General features: G+C 32.2%; 1 long non-coding RNA gene across 1 annotated transcript in view; it reads right to left on the reverse strand.

Annotated features, from left to right (window-relative positions):
* Window positions 1-16,516, reverse strand: part of LOC141564880 (uncharacterized) — a 37,873-nt gene that overhangs the window by 6,955 nt on the left and 14,402 nt on the right. Inside the window, exon 3 of the long non-coding RNA XR_012488774.1 lies at window positions 9,400-9,482. This is a non-coding gene — a long non-coding RNA (uncharacterized LOC141564880). The remainder of the gene's footprint in view (window positions 1-9,399; window positions 9,483-16,516) is intronic.

Consider the following 16,516-nt stretch of genomic DNA (forward strand, 5'->3'; position numbering starts at 1 on the left):
ATTTGCTCATGGGTAGATGGGCAAATATAATAAAAATGACAATATTACCTACATTAATCTACATATTTAGTGCCATTCCATACTACCAAGAAATTATTTTACAGATCTAGAAAAAATAATAACGTTCATTTGGAAGAACAAAAGGTCAAGGATTTCAAGGGAATTAATGAAAATAAAAAAAAATGCTACCTCTGCCAAACCTAAAACTACATTAATGATGCATGTATATTTCTCAACATGACATTTATAAAAATATGTTGTGTAATTGCACATGTGACATCTCAATTCTTCTGGGGTTGGGGAAGAAGGGAGAGAATGTAGAAGTAAAAGTTACAAAGCAGCAGTCACCAAAACCATTTATTACTGGCTAAGAAATAGAGTAGCTGATTAGTAGAATAAGTTAGGTTCACAAGACAAAGTAGTTAATGACTTTGGCAATCTAGTTTTCACAAACCCCAACTTTTGGGATTAAAAACTCACTATTTGACAAAAATTGCTGGGGAAATTGGAAATTTGTGTGGCAGAAACTAGGCATTGTCCCACACTTAACATTGTATCCCAAGATAAGGTCAAAATTGGTTCATGATTTAGACATAAAGTGATATTATAAACAAATTAGAAGAACAAAGCAATTTACCTCTCAGTCTCAAAATTTGTGGCCAAAGAAAAATTGGAGTTCATTAATGAAGAGAAAATAGATAATTTTGATTATTTTGAGTTAAAACGTTTTTGCACATCAAAAGCAATGCAGAAAAGTTTAGAAGGGAAGCAAAAAACTGGGAAACCTTTTTTTACATTCAAGGGTTCTGATAAAGTCCTCATTTCTAAAATATATAGAGAACTGACTCAAATTCATAAGAATTTAAGCTATTCTCCAACTGATAAATGGCCAAAGGTTATTGTAGAGGAGTGCAGATATAGGGAAACTCTGAGAAAAGCATATTTGAAGCAAAGATACTTATAATAGTGTGTTTACTTAGTGTGATTGTTGAGATAATGGTTCTCTAGTTCACATATACTTAGTACTTAGTATGGTGATGTAAATGGTTCTACAGTTGGCACATGCTCAGGGTGCTGTGGTGATGCAATTCTACAAAGGTACATAAGGGCTGAGAGTACTTGAAATAAGCAGACTCAAAAGAGACATTGAGTGAGTGTACCCTTGAGCTGGATCCTTGAGAAACCTAGCCTGGATATTTCAGTATATGAACAGACAATTTTCAGATGAAAAATTAAAATCACTTGTAGCCACATGTAGCTCTAAATCACCATCAGAGAAATGCAAATTAAGACAACTCTGAGATTCCACTACACACCTCTCAGATTGGCTAAGATGACAAGAAAAGAGATAACAAATGTTGGAAGAGATGTGGGAAAACTGGGACAGTAATAAATTGTTGGTAGAGTTATGAACTAATCCAACCATTCTGGAAAGCAATTATGAACTAAGCCCAAAGAGCTATCAAAATGTGCATTCCCTTTGTTCCAGCAGAGTTTCCACTGGAATTATATCCCAAAGAGTTCTTCAGGGAGGGAAAGGGACCCACATGTGCAAAAATGATTGTGGCAGCCCTTTTTGTAGTAGCAAGAACCAAGAAACTGAGTGGATATCCATTAGTTAGATAATGGTTGAATAATTTATGGTATGTGAATGTTATTGAATTTTACTATTCTATAAGAAACAATCAGCAGGATTATTTCAGAGAGCCCCTGAGGAACTTACATGAACTGATGCTAAGCAAAATGAGTAGAACTTGGAGATCACGGTACATGACAATAACAGTAGTATACAATTATCAATTCTGATGGATATGGCTCTTATCAACAATGAAATGATTCAAGCCAGGTCTATTGATCTTGTGATGAAGAGAGCCATCTATATCTAGAGAGAGAGAGGATTGTTGGAACCAATAGTGGACCATAACAGCATTTTCACTCTATTTATTTTTGTTTGCTTGCATCCTTCTCATTTTTCCTTTTTGATTTGATTTTTTTTGTGCAGCAAAATAATTGCATAAATATGTTTGCATATGTTGGATTTAACATATTTTACCACTTTTAACATATATTGGATTACAAGCCATCCAGGGTAATGGGTGGGGAAAAGAAGAGGAATTAGAACACAAGGTTTTGCAAAGGTTAATGTTAGAAAATTATCCCTGAATAAGTTTTGAAAATGAAAATTTTATATTAAAATAAATAAAATTTTCTAAATGAATATTGGTTACTTTCTCAAGGTAAAAAAAAAAAGTTTCTCTTTTCCTCTCTTTTCCCCTTCCTTTTCTTCCTATTTATATTTTAGCCTCCATTTTCCTCTCCTTCTCCTTCATTCTTTCCTTTTTTTCTGTTTCTTTTCTTCTTTCTTTTTTTCTATCTTAGATAACATTAAAACAAATCAAAATGGATTTCACTGTTTGACTACTGACTGATTTGGAGTACTAAGCATTTTTTTTTCTTTTCCTTCATGGAATATTCCCATATTGCTGGAACACAAAATAGTAGAGTTTCAAAGTTAAAAGAAAACCAGTGTTATCATATATAAATTCTAACTAGGTCATTCAAAGAGTATTTATTACATTTTTTTAATATGCAAACCATTAACCATTAGACCCTGGGATAAGCACTGAGGATCCAAAAAAATACAAAAAAAAAAAAAAAGTCTTCTATTCTTAAAGAGCTCCTAGTTTGGCTGACTGGGATAATGGTGGTATTCATGATATGACAGGTTCTAGGAAAAAGATAAAGAATTCACTATGTGACAAGTTTAGTTTAAGATATTTAAGGACATTGAATTTAAGATATCTAAAAGGTATTTGAAGATATGAGACTAAAGCTGACAAGAGATCTTATAGTCTTTACAAGTAGTTCTAAGACTCATGGCACTTGATATGAAAACTAAAATCATGGGAGCTGTTGAGATAATCAAGGGAAATAATATGGGAAAAGAAGAGAGCCTACAACAAACACAACAGAACCTTGCAGGATCTCAAATATTAACAGACACTGTGTAGAGGAAATTTGGTAAGACAGGTATCATGAAAATCAGGAATAACAGAAACCTAAAGAAAATACGATTATCAGTCATAAATGAATAAAATAGAATCCATGATATCATTAGTTAGTAATTATGAAGTCTATGCTTATGATATTTCAGAGATTAGAATAATTCTATTCAAACTGAGGCAGGCTCATTGTATTTAGAGGAATGTTAACAATAACAGTTTATTTTTTAAATAGTTTTTTGTTTACCAGATATATGCTTGGGTAATTTTACAACATTGACAATTGTCAAACATTTTGTTCTAATTTTCTCCTCCCCCCCAGATGGAAAGTTGACCAATATATGTTAAATATGTTAAAATATAAATTAAATACAATATATGTGTACATGTCCAAACAGTTGTTTTGGTGTACAAATAGAATTGAACTTTGAAATAGTGTACCAGTAGCCTGTGAAGGAAATCCAAAATGCAGGTGGACAAAAATAGAGGGATTGGGAATTCTATGTTGTGATTCATAATCATCTCCCAGAGTTCTTTTGCTGGGTGTAGCTAGTTCAGTTCATTACTGCTCTATTGGAACTGATTTGGTTCATCTCATTGTTGAAAATGGCCACACCCATCAGAATTGATCATCACATAGTATTGTTGTTGAAGTATATAATGATCTCCTGGTCTTGCTCATTTCACTCAGCATCAGTTCATGTAAGTCTCTCCAGGCCTTTCTGAAATCTTCCTGAATAACAGTTTATTTTTAAGAAAAATATTTTTTTCTTAAACCTCTAGGTTGAGATTTGTCAAGGGAATCAGTTAAGTCACTTCTTTCATTTGCTAAAATTATAACACTTAAGTAACATGTAACAGAAATACTTTGCTGTATGCTATTTGCTTATTTCAGACTTTAAATGGTTGCACTTTAAATGGTATTTGATACTTGACACAATCAAAAATTACATACTCATAGGGTGCAAGGATCTGAAATGAGGAATAACTCTTATTTACCTTGTAAAATATCCTTTTGAATCTTTGAATGATCATATCCTGAAATTGTGGGGCAGCTAGTAATTAGATGGGTGAAAGATTAGGCATTCATGTAGTGGCATGAATAGCAAAATTGTCCATTGTTATTGAGCAGAGATCACATTTTGAAGGAAGAACCTAATTCTTGAAAGAAAATCTATTTTCCTCTTTTCCCTTGAAGAGCATCATAAGGAGTATTTCCTTCTCCACCTCCTACTATCAACAATATTATCTTGTAGCTGTGTACCTCACATAGGAGTAAGAATCATGCCCAAATGAAATGGACAAGTCATCTAAGAGTCTGGTTTTAGGGGCAAGTTAAATTTCACATAGAAATCCAAAGAGTCCAACAATGACTTGCCCAGCAGGTGTGCTGCATCTAGGGTGAGCATCATGAAAAATGAAGATACCAGGGCTTTGCCAGAGTTCGGGTGATATTGGCCATGTGAGTTTCTTATGTGTGTGCTCAGTCTTCCTACTGAAGCTTGAGTCTGAAAAAGCAGGTTTTCAGTTATACAGGAAAATATTTTGTAGCTATTCCTGCTATATTCTTTCAGCAAATAACTGTTTCAAAATAACTGTGTCTTCTGGCTGACTTTTGAAGATAATCTATCAGTGGGATCTTGTGAATTACAGCATTAGGGGTGTTCAGAATGCTACCTAATAACAGCTGATATTTACATACTGCATTGAGGTTTGCAAAGTCCATCATGAATGTTAGCTAATTTGATCATTATCATTGTCATTTTATAGACAAGAAAGTTGAGAATCAGGCTAAATGACTTGTAAGCAGTGTCAAAAGTAAAAATTGAACTCAAATTAAATTCTAATCCTTGTACATGATGATAGAAATTTAATATGGCTATGAATTTAGCACTTAGCAGAATGTCTGACATAATGTAGATGCTTAATAAATAGTTATTGATCATTAACTAGTTGAATTTTACTAGATCGTTGCTGAGATGCCTTCCAATGTTACACTCACTGGATTGTGATAAAGAAAAAAAAAAAAAGAATCAATTTTCTTATATCCAAAGGGCAGAATTAGAAGAGACGAAGGGCAGTTCCTGCAGGAATTAAGAAGTTCAATTTTATAAGTGTGTGTACATACACACACACACACACACACACACACACACACACACACACACACACACAAAGTGGCATGGTAGATAGGCCTGAAATCAAGACCAGTTCAAAACAACTTAAATTCTGTGTGATCCTCAACAAATTATGCAGTTCTGCTTCAGTTTCTTCATGAGTAAAAAGTGGGGATGATAATAGCACCACGAAGACAGGAGCATTATGAGGATAAAGTGAGAAAATATTAGTGGAGTGCTTTGTAAACCCTAAAGTCTTATGTAAATACTAGTTATCTCCATCATCATTAACAACAGCAAGGATTGAAAGAGGAAGGAATTTATAAACAAAGAACTAGAGATCATTTTTTATCAAAAAATAGAAATTTTTGATTATATCAAATTGAAAAGTTTTTGTAGAAACAAAACTAAAGCAGACAAGATTAGAAGGGAAGCAATAAATTGAGAAAACATTGTTACAGTCAAAGGTTCTGATAAAGGCCTCATTTCCAAAATATGTAGAGAATTGACTCTAATTTATAAGAAATCAAGCCATTCTCCAATTGATAAGTGGTCAAAGGATATGAACAGACAATTCTCAGATGAAGAAATTGAAACTATTTCTAGCCATATGAAAAGATGCTCCAAGTCATTAATAATCAGAGAAATACAAATTATGACAACTCTGAGATACCACTACACACCTGTCAGATTGGTTAGAATGGCAGGGAAAATAATGCACAATGTTGGAGGGGATGTGGGAAAACAGGGACACTGATACATTGTTGGTGGAATTGTGAATACATCCAGCCATTCTGGAGAGCAATTTGGAACTATGCTCAAAAAGTTATCAAACTGTGCATACCCTTTGATCCAGCAGTGTTACTACTGGGTTAGTATCCCAAAGAGATGTTAAAGAAGGGAAAGGGACCTCTATGTGCAAGAATGTTTGTGTCAGCCCTCTTTGTTGTGGCCAGAACCTGGAAACTACGTAGATGCCCATCAGTTGGAGAATGGCTGAATAAAATGTGATATTATGCAAGATTATTTTTCTGTAAGAAATGATCAACAGGATGATTTCAGAAAGGCCTGGGGAGACTTTCATGAACTGATGCTGAATTAAATGTTCAGGACCAAGAGATCATTATATACTTCAACAACATTTCTATATGATGATCAATTCTGATGGACGTGGCCATCTTCAACAATGAAATGAACCAAATCAGTTCCAATAGAGCAGTAATGAACTATACCCAGAGAAAGAACTCTGGGAGATGACTATGAACTACTACATAGAATTCCCAATCCCTCTATGTTTGTTTGCCTGCATTTTTTATTTCCTTCACAGGCTAATTATACACTATTTCAAAGCCCAATTCTTTTTGTACAGCAAAGTAACTGTTTAGACATGTATACATATATTGTATTTAATTTATACTTTAACCTATTTAACATGTATTGCTCAACCTGCCATCTCGGGGAGGGGGTGGGAGGAAGGAGTGGAAAAATTGGAACAAAAGGTTTGGAAATTGTCAATGCTATAAAATTATCCATGCATATATCTTGTAAATAAAAATCTATAATAATAATAATAATAATAATAATAATAATAACAGCAAATATTTTTACAACTAGCACAAAATACAGTAGATTTCATCAGGAGGTCATTGAAGAGAATAGTATCTTTAGGGAGAGGATGGTAGATTTTGTGGATTGAATTTCTATTCACAAACATTTCAAAGGAAATACCTTCTGAAAAATGTTCGAATTCTTGGATCTCTGATACTGATTATCACTGTGCTAGATATTGTAGGAGTAGAAATAAGATAGAGACCTATCATAAAATAAGATAGGCATTTGCAAAACTATGAAATAACTGCATTAAGTTGTATGGTACAGATTAAATGCCTTACAAGTTCAAGAGAGAGGATAGTAGTAGAATTTAGGCTATCTGAAGAGATAGAGATTAGGAGTATAGACATCATTTATATAACCAGATTTCTTGACATATTATTTCATTGGGTCCTTATAATAACCCACAAAGATAGGTACTATATTTTCTAGAGTTGATTGGTTAGTATAATTAGAATACTAATTATTTATAATGTTAATATAAAGCAGGCTTTAAATTTATGCATTTCTGATTCTAAATCCAGTGTTCTAATCACTGAATCATGTAGTTACGCTTAATAAGCCTATATCATACATTCAAGTTTGATAAGATCTCTCTATGTCATGTAATTTAAATGCTAAAGAAGCAAAGATATTTCTATTTTGTCATGATGTGCTGTCTTTCATTAGGTACTGTAAATATCCAGAGAATGTTGTTTCTAAGTATAGGATATGATTTTCTTTTTGTTTGTTTTTCTTTTTTTTTTTTATTGAGCAAGGATGAACTATATAACTAGAACATGTATAACAATATTGATAAAAATTGCTGACTAAAAATTCCTAAATTACCAAAATATGCAAGCTACTTAAGTCTTCTTTTAATTTAATTGCTAAAAGAAGAGAACAGTGCAATTTTGGCTGATTCTAAGATGATAATTGCTTAAATGTATATAGCTAGCATATAACATCAATGTTACAATGACTTTCTAGTGAAATTCCTCTATTGTATATCTCTGGGGACCAATTAAAGCAAAGATATTAAAAGTGATAATCAATTATCTTATTTGTTTTACTCAACTAAATCTATCATAATAAAGATTTTCTGTTATGTATTTGATGGTTGCTATTCTCTCTTTCTGTTTATCCTAGTGAGTTTAATTCAGGGACTACAATAACAGACCCAGTCTCCTGCTAAGCAACAGTGTCAGATTCTCAAGAAAAAATTGATACTCATTACAAATAAAATGCATATATTTGTACATATATATTTGCATATGTAGGGATATGTGTTGTATGGATTAATGATGTATATTAATATGAGAATGACAAGAGAAATTATTTAATTTCATTGAAAAAAGTTTAAGAATATAAAATATTCATAAATTTATGGATATGAATATATCTGATTGTAAATATAAATACTATAGAAGTATATGATATATAATTAAATTCTACTGAGAGTATTATAATTATACATAGCATGTTATAAATTATGTATGTATATATACATAAATATATATGTATATATAATGTTGTGATCAAATGATTCTTTGGAATTAAACAACTTCTCTTGTTCTCCATGGATCATCTTAATACATATTGTTTAGATAGATGATGGACATACAGACAGACAGATAGATAGATATTTACATATATAGACACATACATATATAAAATTATACATATAATTATATGTATGCATATATTTGTTAAAAGCAGCTGCGCCACTATGGATAGAATATCAAGTCCATAGCCAGGAATACTCATTTTCCTAAGTTCAAATTTGGACTCAGATCTGACTCTAAACAAGTCATTTAAGCATGTTTGCCTCAATTTCTTATCTGTCAAAATGATCCAGAGAAGAAAACTGGAAACAACTCCAGTATCTTTGACAAGAAACCCCACATAAGCCTATAGAGAAACATGACTGAAACAATTAAACAGCAAAAGCATGTATGTTAAAAATGTATATTAAGCTAATCCATGAAAAAGAAGAAAATATATTTAGTTCCAATGAATCAGTTGAACACACCATTATATATATTCACTTATTTATGATTATATATCATATAATTTTATACATTTATATTCATAATTAGCATATGTGATGTTGTTATTAACTGATTCATTAAAACTAAATAAGATCCCTTATTTTCCATGGATCATCTGAACATACATTGTGAGTTTTTTTGTGGTCCTTGTTTTCCAGGAATAAGAACCAAAAAGAAAAATCTATAAACACACACACAAATATTCTACTATGCTGTTTCTTCCCAAAGGTCAGAAACATTGCAATGGGTGAACAGGGCATTTTCCTTCTGCTAATGTATCTGAATTATTGTAAGCAATTCTTCTGAGACTGTAACCTTCTCTTTCACATCAACTTTTGTCCAAAAAGGCATTACTGCCACTATTAAGCTTGCTTTCTGAAGCAGCACACATCAGAAGATGTGTTTTTAAAAGGTTATGAGAGAAAAGCAGCCTTATTCTTTCTACTCTTACACTTAATATCACTTTTCTTTCCTCTTAATATTTAACAGGGCTGAACTTTGACAATGTGTGAGGCAAAATGCAGGATTTAAGGAGCTGACATAGATCCTGCCAAAAGCTTTCAAATATAATGCACAAAACTGTTGTTATCTATGTGAGGGGGGCAGGGTAGTAGGCTACAGTGATTCTGAGATACTTACAGAGAGCCAGATGGAAATGTGATAAAAGACCATGGACTTTCAGATGCTTCCTTCAGCCCATTCTCCAAACAAAGATAATTGTCCTTAAGGAAAAAAATAATATCATTTTGCATACCTTCATTTCTCATTGCATACCTCTCCCTATATGGAGAGCAAATTTTCATAACAAAATAATGATGATAAAAGTAATAAAAGAAAGGGGAAAAAGCAGTGTAGCAAAATTAGCCAAAATACCAAGCAATCATGCAAACAAGCAAGCTAGCTCTAGGAAAACATGTACATGCATGGAATATATACATGTGTGTTTGTCTATATGCATATATAACCATGTATGTATACATTTATGCTTGTGTTTATAACCATAAACCTAGTATGCTAACATGCATTGAATGCATATAGATTTATATACACTTATGATATTGGGAAACTGAAAAAGGCACCAGCAGCTGGCAAACCATTAAAAAAAACTTCATGCTGGTGTCACTTGAGCTGAATTTTGAAAAAACCTAAGTAATCCAAGAAATAGAGGTAAAGAGAGACCAATGGTCTATGGTTGAGGCATGTGACACAGTTAAAAGAAAAGCACAGAGATGAAAGATGGAATACCAAATTAAATAAGCTAGAAAGGCTAGCCATAGTGTGTGTGTGTGTGTGTGTGTGTGTAGGATTTTAAAATATAAGCCACAAAGATTATAATAGAATCAAGTTATAAAATGTTAAATGCACCAATATGGATTTTATATTTCAAAATAGGGAACCATTGAATCTTGAGTGTGGAGGTGATAGCAAAACAAGACTGACATTATATGTAGTCTTCCAGACTCAAAGGCCTTTCCTTCAGAGAATCCCATCAGAAAAGGGATAAATTAATACTAATGTTCTGACCATAAAATTTCCCCCTCCCACAACAAACTTCAGTGACTCCTATTTCTTCTGGGAGAAAATACAATTTTTCCAATTCAGGATTTTCATTTCAGAACACCACCTTGTTCCTATCGACCTTTTAAAGATTATTTTGATATATTTTCATCATTTACTCTTCATTTCTAGACAAACTGATCTATTTGCTCTTCTTGGCATTTTATCAGATAACACAGACTATCCCATGTGTCTTCACCTTTGCCACTTGGAATCCTTACTTTCATTCAGGGTTTAATCCAGATGATACCCATGTTTAGAAGAAGATACTAATCCATTATTATACATGTCATTTTCTTCCTCAAATTATCTAGCATTTATATACCCAACATACACACACACTCTTGAAGAAGAAAACAATTTTCATTTTTGTCTTTCTAAACCAAGCATCTAGCCAAATGCCTGACACAGAGTTTACAATAAGGAAATTAATGTTAATTAATTTAAATGGAAACAAGGCTCATTTTATGTAGGGACTGTTTTTCAAATTTTGTCTTTTCGTTCCCACTGCTGAGGACAGTGATTTGGACAAATTAGGCAATTTCTAAATGCTTGCTGAATGTAAATCTGGTTCTCTTTCCTCCTAAAGTCTAAAGGTCTGATGTTTAGAAAAGATTAAAATGAAATTCAATGCATTCATAAATTTTCAAAAGTCATATATACTACCATGTAGTAAATAACTTGCATGCAACATCAAGTCCATGCAACATTTTCACATCAAATTTATTATATATACATATGTGCATGTATATATTTTATGCAAATAGAAACAAAATTCAAGATAGAACCCTCTTCCCAATTGCTTCTCCAGAAGAAACTGGCATCATATATAAAAGGGAGTATATTTCTTTTAAAAAATGGGCTTGATTACTATATTTGTTCTCTATTCTGCTATGAAAAAGTTTCATATGCACTCTCCAGTAAGGACAATTCTCCTCTTTCTATTCAGAGGATAATGGAATCCCTAATCATTAAATGACATTGCGGGTGCATCAAACTGAAGATGTGTGATTAGTGTCATGAAGAGGCCAAACACCAAAATGCATCACCTGCTGTTACTTAGATGAGGTTCCAGCATTTTAGATTCAATTCTTTAGGGCTTGAAGGTCTTTCCATCTTTAAAAGACAAATATAAAAATTAAAATTCTTCCAATGTGAGCACCTTAAAGTTTTATCAGTCAATATCTCTGGGACTGAATGGAGTTCATTTGAAAACAGGATGTTTGTCCAGAGATGGCATTTAGGAAGAGAACCCTAGGCCTGGAATATGACAAGGTCAGGAGGGAGGAAGAAGATGGGAAAAGGAAGTTGAAGAAAAGGACAAAATCATATCACAGCAATTTTGCCATGATCAATTATCTTTAGTTCAGGAACTTAATTTAATACATACTTATAGAAACAGGGTAGAAAGATGTTTCTTTCTGTTCAACTTCTACCATAATTATTCTTTGAGAAATTACTTGGAAACTAATGTTTTGCTTCCTAAAAAATCAGAGATAGCTTACAGAAGAATGAGATAAAGTTTGGCCCAAAGTATTTCATGCTAGACCTAGCTTTGATTACTGCCTTATTCAGGTACTAGCTTTTGACTGGCAAAATTAATTGAACACACTGATATTCCCCATAATTTCAGTATCTCTGACTAGGAAAGGATGATAATTATAAAACATGACTTATTTTTAAAGCATTTTGCTATATACTTTGTTTAAAAGTCCTACATAATTATTCATTAATAATATTATTAAACAATAGTCAAAGTTTTATCCAGAGATTCATTTGGGACTATCCAGACCATCTCTTCTATCTTAATACTCTAATATATGCCCCAGGTTATACATTAATGTAATTATGCACTGGAACATTGAACAGAGTTAAGGTCATTCTATGCAGACAAAACATTCCCTTTCACATGTATTCTTAAACATTCTTCTGTGTTATCTATGCAATGTTATCTATATATATATATTACACATGTACAAAAGTATATGCATGCACATATACATTACATTTATATCACACCAGCATATTTTTGTTGTTCCATTCTTTCAAACATATATGATTCTTTATGAGCCAATCTGTGGCTTTCTTAGCAAAGATAGTGGACTGGTTTGCCATTTTCTTCTTCAGCTCAATTAGTACGTGAAGAACAGAGGCATACAGGGTTAAGTGTTTGCTCAAGTTCATCTAGCAAGCAAGAATCTGAGGCCAAAATTGAATGCAGATAGCTGAGTCTTACTAACTTCTAACCCAGCATGCTATCCACTGTCACTTCGTTGCTTTTATTACAGGGAGCTTTCCTGCATGCACACATATTTTTATTTATTTATATGTATTTTTATTTTATATTATTTTAATAGGCATTTATTTAATAAATAGATATATATGTATATATGTGTGCATGTTATATGATATTCATGCACATATATACATTTGTGTATATTTGTATCTTTGTATCTACTATTGAGAGAAAGTGAGAGAAAGAATCACAACTTTTCTCATGATAAACTTTTTAAGTTGCCCTAAATAATGTCTCTAGTGTTACTTTTTTATGTCACTAAGAATTAGGAAAAAAAATAAAGATAGTAAAGTGCATTTTTGGAGGTTATTTTAAAGCTCAACTCAAATTCTGCTTCCTTAAATAAGATCTTTCTTTAATCTTTAATATCTGATGTACTCTTTTCCCCCAATAGCCTTGTATTTATTTTTTATTTCCTCATATGTGCATATGTTGTATTCATGTAAATGAATTTCATGTAGTCTGGGCCTATTCATTTCCTATATTTAGGCACAAAGAATAGTGTCTAAAGTATAGGAGGCATTAGCAATTATTTTGTTTGTTTATAAATAAAAAGGTCTCAGTATATAACTTTCAGGCATTCTGTAACAAAGATTACAAAGCTACTATAAATTTGTGCTTTAGAATATGCCCTGTTAATACACATAATTGTCAAGAGATGTTAAGACCAGTGAGAAGTCCAGTTTCCTAAGAGCTTAAATGAGTTTGTAAATATATGCATATCTTAAGCTTCAAATACTAGTGAAGTGGTCTAATCTACCGACTTTCTGAAATCATTCAACTTTGAAAAATGTTCTATTGCTCATAGACCAAGACACATTTTAAGACACGAATAATTTTCTTAATATTCATCCAATTCTAAATCAAACCTCCCTGATGCTAATGTGCTGTGCTTGTGGCATTTTATCTTAGTGTGAAATTACATTAAGCCTCCAGTTCCTCTCAGGAAAAAAAAAAATATATATATATATATCTTTTTCAGTGGTGTACTGAGATCCATAATATAGTATATCTGTACCTGGTGCTCTCTAGGCTTTGTCCAATCAATTTTCACACATCAGTGTTGGGTGGTTACATTTTATTATGATGTTTATGTATGGGGAAATTGAGACTCATATCTTTTTGACATTTGCACTTCATTATTTTAGAATACCATAAAATCATTAGGCACACTATAAGAAGTAATTTACTAAATGGGCCTTAGCTGTCCAAAAGAGGGTTGTTTTTTTTTTGTTTGTTTTGTTTTGTTTTCAGATGCATAACCTAAATTGAACAACTTACTCAATTCATCAACAGAATTAGTCCCATTATTTATAAAGTAGACTGAACTCAGAATAATAGTCCAGTTTAAATGCTAAAAATTGTGAGCTCCTTGTGGGCAGGGACTGCTTTTTGTCTTTCTTCTTTTTTTTTTAACCCTTGGTACTTAGAGCCCTATATGGCCAATAACAGATGCTTAGTACATTATTATTGACTAACAGAATGATTATAAACAGATTTTTTTTGTATTTCTAAATTTGTAAATTAAATTGCAATGCCTTGTACTTTTACATATTCTATTTTATTGAAAGCTTCCAGTACTTGCTTTATTTACCATATTGCTTAAATATTAGATAATAAATAAAAAAAAAAACCTCCCAATGAAGCAGATATCAAAATTGCAAACTATGAAAACTCAGTTTGTTGGGGATGTGCAGGCTTTTGATAACACAAGGCACAGCGGGTGAAGCAAAAGAATTTACTAAATTATAAGTAAAAGTAGAAGTAAAAGTTTATTATGAATCATCCAGAGATCTCAGTGGAGCAGAACTCTGGGATGGAATTAGAGTTCTGTCCATTCTGCCCACCTGCCCATTCTTCTCACCCTTGTATATATGATTTGAGACAATAAAGAGTTTTGGGGTTTGAATAGGCTTCAGTAAGGTTATAGAATTAGTGATAGTTCAAATTACATAGAGCTTAAGTGGAGGTACTTAACATGAATTCAGTTCTATTAAAAGTTAAGTAGGGGTACTTAGCTTTAGTTCAGCTCTATAGAAAAAACTGGGTAGTGTCAGCTGAACTCTATAGAAAGGTAAATTAGTGGTATTTAACAGAGTTAAGTTTGGCTGACTTCTAGGTCGCAATAACTCGGAAAGTGATTCTTTAGGGTCTCTTTAGGGTTTTAGCCTCAGTTTCCCTTGTCAACATTTTGAACTAGTTCTTTTCAAAGTCCCATCTAATTTTCTCTAAATGCCCATCATTTCCTACAATCTATTAGGTCTTCATCTCTTGAACTCAAATAGTGCATCCTCCAATCCATACCATTTTGTTTCAGAGCCTGCTTAACTAATGCAATAATGGGAAGTAAAGTAAAAAATATAGCCTAGGCTAAGCTAATATCCTGAGAAGGAAAAATCTGCTCAGTACATCCTCTCTTCTGAGAAAGAATTTGAAAATTGAGAACTTAAGGTCATCTCAACAATTATAAATCAGAATTATACAAGATTCCAGTATTCTTTCAGGAACTTCTGAGTAGCAAAAATAAGCCAATTAAACATAGAAATATACAAGTACTTATGAATAGATTAGTCAAAATTATCATAGTGGCTAAAACAAGCCTATATTCAATTGAATCCTATCTAGCAAATGAGTCTAAAATGCTTACTATGCTCAAAACACATTCCTGGGCAAAAAGATATAAAGATAAGGCAAAAAATCCCCTGTTTTCAATAAGTTTATATTCTGTTTGAGGGACAACATATGGAAACATAGCAGTACATACATTATAATTTGAGGAAGAGGCAAAGGGCACTAAATTTTAAAGGAATTGGTAAAATCTTTCTGTTGGAGAAAGAATATGTGCTCATGTGTTTATGCCCTTGTTCATGATTCTGAGAAGCAAAAGCAAATACATTTCTCCTTTAGGAAGCAACCTAATTAAAGGCCCAAAAAGTAGGAGATAGGGTGCTAAGTTGGAATAACTACAAATAAGACACTTTAGATGAAAAACTTAAAAATGTTTGATAGTAATGATTCTGAAAAGATAAGATAGAACCTTATAGAAACTTAAAATGTGAACAATTTTTTTTAAATTCTACAAGTAATAAAGATCCATTTCAGTACACTGAACAGGAGAATAATATAAACTTGAGCTTTAGTAGGATCATTTTGGCAGTTGTATGAGGTATGACAAAAAAGTGAAAGACTCAGAACAAGAAAATTGTGTTTGGTGTAATGTGTTGTGAAGACCTAAACTACAGTGTTGTCCATGTAAATAGAGAAAATGGAATGGATAGGTCTATTATATAACAGGAGTCAAAAAGACTTGGTTAATTGAATATGGAGAATTAGGAGAGAATGAAGAACTGAGTATGACTGCTTTCAGTAACATACCTTTTTCATCATCACACAATCCTCAGATTTAAGAAATAATTCTCGAACTGTAGTATCCTTCAGGGATCTTTTTTTTTTTTTTTTCTTATACATACTTTTAATCATGACTACAGCTATGTATAAATATTATCGTCTCAGCTACACTTTGAGCATAGCTTTGCAGAGAGTTTTTTGAACTATCCATAGATATGTACCAAGGAAATCCAGAAGCACCGAATCTCATGGAATTTGCATCTATTGATTGTATAAACTTTCCATTCATATTAAAATATTTAAGGATGGGAATATTATATTCATTGTTTTAATTTTTTCAAGTTGGTATCTTTTTAACTTTTCTAACTGCTATCTCTCTGGTGAATTGAGCATATACAATAAGTGCATGTTTGCATGATTTAATTCATACAAGTACTATGTGAGCATACTTTTTTCAGTGTATATTAGCATTCCTAAAAATCTTATAAAATCTATCTTAGCATGTGGGTTTACCATTTTAGTAATAATTGTGGTTAATATTTCATGTCATGTTTT

Source organism: Sminthopsis crassicaudata, chromosome 3 (genome assembly GCF_048593235.1).
Source record: "Sminthopsis crassicaudata isolate SCR6 chromosome 3, ASM4859323v1, whole genome shotgun sequence".
Lineage (NCBI taxonomy): Eukaryota > Metazoa > Chordata > Mammalia > Dasyuromorphia > Dasyuridae > Sminthopsis > Sminthopsis crassicaudata.